The sequence below is a fragment of the Frieseomelitta varia genome, unplaced genomic scaffold, assembly GCF_011392965.1.
Source record: "Frieseomelitta varia isolate USP_RPSP 00005682 unplaced genomic scaffold, Fvar_1.2 scaffold_888, whole genome shotgun sequence".
Taxonomy (NCBI): domain Eukaryota; kingdom Metazoa; phylum Arthropoda; class Insecta; order Hymenoptera; family Apidae; genus Frieseomelitta; species Frieseomelitta varia.
In genome coordinates this window covers 80,048-83,149 of record NW_025110687.1, presented here as the reverse complement: position 1 = coordinate 83,149, position 3,102 = coordinate 80,048, and the positions used below count along the sequence as shown (strand labels likewise).

The window sequence follows — 3,102 nt, the reverse complement described above, 5'->3', positions numbered from 1 at the left end:
AAATCAATTCTAATCACGATACAAGTGTACTTCGCAACGATTTCAAGTGAAATTACAACTTCATTTGCGTTTTCTTAATTGGAAACCGCGTTCTGCCGATGATGTACAACCGTCCAAACACCTTGCTGCCCGCGTCGTGTGCCAAAGTCGAGCTCGATGAGGCGAAAGAAGATCGGGACGCGATGGTTAGACGGCACGCGACACGGTGTTCGCATCATCGAGACGACACTCGGATTCCCAGACGGCTCGACACCTAACCTTCGACGATGCTTTACGTTCGCGATGCTGCCACAAAAGCCAACGATATCTCTCGGCCGTCGTTTTCGCTATTTCCGGCGCTATCCGTCAGACCCGGTTACGAAGACACCAGCAAACGCCCCTCTACGAGACGCTACGCGTCTTTCACAGGCCGTGTGCGCCGAGTTATGCCCCTAAAGAGGTTTCTATTTAGATCACCACTTTCCGCCGACATCTACGCCCCTAGTCTTTTACTCTTCTTCTTCTTCTTCTTCTTCTTCTTCTTCTTTTTCTGTCCTCGTTTTCGTCGATTTCGTTGGCCTGCCTCTCTTTTGATGATGCTCAACGTCGCGAGAAAACTGGGGTAGATCGTCCATTTAACTGGCATTTTATTTATTACACCTAATAGCTGACTGAGTGTCTCTCTCAGGAGATCACAGTACCAAATGTCAGGTTGGTCGAAAAATAATTGCGCTTCTTGCATTTCGTAACTTTCCCTCGTGCTTTTTTCTTCTTGTAGATTCCTGTCATTATCACAAAGACAATTTACAGCTGTATCACTGGCCACTGAAATGGCATTGGGCAAGAAGCAAATTAGAGCAATTTTTCTTTTTTTAAAAACAAGAGTCAACAAGAGTCGCATTTGGCTCTCAAGACACGAAATTGAAGGATAGAGAAGCGCAATTATTCTCCGACCAACCGAAACAGAAAATCGTCCATCTATTCTTCGTTGCTCAGTTTAAAGAACAATCTCTAGATGTTTCGTATGTATCTTGCTACAAAACGATGCGAACAATGGCAATCTTTCTAGCATTCATCATCGTATCTCGTCACGAATGATTTACATCGACCAGCCCCGGCGAATTAACGTTTTCTTGACACGTGTTGCTCGTTCAACGAAGTATCCGCAAGGCTAAGCCGGCTAGTTACAGTAACATCCAACCCTGTACGACTAACGAAGCTGGCAGCTCGGCTCGTGTTTGCCTCGCATATGGCAACAACGTCGATCGACCAGCCCAGTACGTTTAACGAGAGGATTTCGTGGATCTGCGCGATATATACTACGTCCCGGAAGGAATTCCGAGGGACCGTTTGCGAGGTGGCGTCTGTCACGGCCAGTTTCCGATGAATTATACGCGTCGGACGGTGTTCCCATCCGGCGACGACGCCTTCGCCATGCGATGCCGCTGGCCGTTTCTTGGCACCGTGCACCGTGCTCGGTGAGTCAACGCTCTCTGACGAGGCGTTTCTGACGAGTCGTGACGTCGCGTTTCTTCGACTGGTTCTATTAAGGTTATTAGAGTAGAATGCGGATGACTCGGTTCGTTGTTCGATAAACGCGGGCTATTTTAACGCGCGCGTGTGTCCGACGTTGAGTCGCGAGATTCGAGAATTGGCCAAACGGAGAATTTCGATATTCCTGGGCACGATGGAAAAGGTGCGGAACGTTGTTCGACTAATTGTAAGTTTTCAATGCTTTGTAAGTTTTCGCTGTATGGGACGACTGTTCGTATCGAGTGTTCTAATTGAGCCTTTAATACGATATCAAAATATCCTATGCATAAATCAATAATAATTAAAGTAAGTAAATTTGTACAATTTTTCTGTGTAAACAGAAATCAGTATTAATTTTGACAGGAATGTCCGTGTGTTTGCAACTGTATAGAAAGATTTGAAATCCATCACATTGACGGGTTTGTTTGTTCTGACTAACTTGTGTAAAACTGAAAGGAAGAAATATTTTCAAATTATTAAAACGACACTTCTTGTTTTCATCTTTACAAATTTCAATTTCAATATTAAAGCAGACAAATACAGACAGTCTTATCTTCTTACGTGGAAAAGTCATAATAATTTTTCAACAATTTTTCACGTCGTATTGTTAGAAAATAACTGATTTGGAAAACTAGCATAACAAGAAATTATTAAAACATTGTAAAATCAATTTTGTTAAAATCTAACAAAACAAAAGATTTAAATGTTTAAAAAAAAGAATCATAGAAAATTGTAAATTATAAATGTTCTAGTCACACATCTTACTGTCGCAGAGTTGTATTATGTTGCTATATCTACTGCGCAAGAGATAATACGGTAATCTTGGCGAACAGAGAGCAAACTATAGATACAGATAGGAAATGTAAATTAAATGGTGCTGTTCAATAATTCAAAAAGAAAGGTATGTTAATAAAGGGTTGAAAGACACAAAGGGACTTTTTGCGTTGTGCGCCTCGCTAATATAAATGTATAATACTCGCTTACTCTCTTGTTGTACATCGAGTTGCCACTAGATGGCCTGCAAGATCATCTGTTTTCTCACTAGTTGTCAAAAATTGATTCATTCCTTTATATACGAGAAACGAAAACTATCAGACGTACTTGCTTCGGCAGTACATATACTAAAATTGGAACGATACAGAGAAGATTAGCATGGCCCCTGCGCAAGGATGACACGCAAAATCGTGAAGCGTTCCACATTTTTTTGACACTTTGAAATCGTTTCATTTATCACTTAATTGATGTAACATACAAGGGAACGTTTCACTTTTATTTTGTAATATCTTTTTTCTAGCCAACCAATAACATACATATATAACAAACAAATAAATATATATTAAATATGTTAAATAACATACTATATATAAATATATAATATGCAAAGTGATTTGCCTGTAAAAACTTGTACGTTGTGCGTCTAGTGAGAAATTGTTTAATACAAATTTGCATGGTTTTAAGGGAATGGCAAAATGGCGTATCAATTTTCTGCGTCTTTTTGAAGAGTTTCGAAATTTCCAAGGTCTTTATTTTCTTTTAATTGGACCATATTTTTTTTCATCGTAAATAGAAAGAATATAAGATTCTTAGTTG

At 40.0% G+C, this 3,102-nt stretch overlaps 1 non-coding gene across 1 annotated transcript; it reads left to right on the top strand.

The window, feature by feature from the left end:
* Nucleotides 1-2,609: 2,609 nt before the first annotated feature.
* Nucleotides 2,610-2,716, top strand: LOC122537131. The gene has a single exon (XR_006308552.1). It is a non-coding gene; the product is annotated as a U6 spliceosomal RNA (small nuclear RNA).
* The last annotated feature ends 386 nt before the right edge of the window (nucleotides 2,717-3,102 follow it).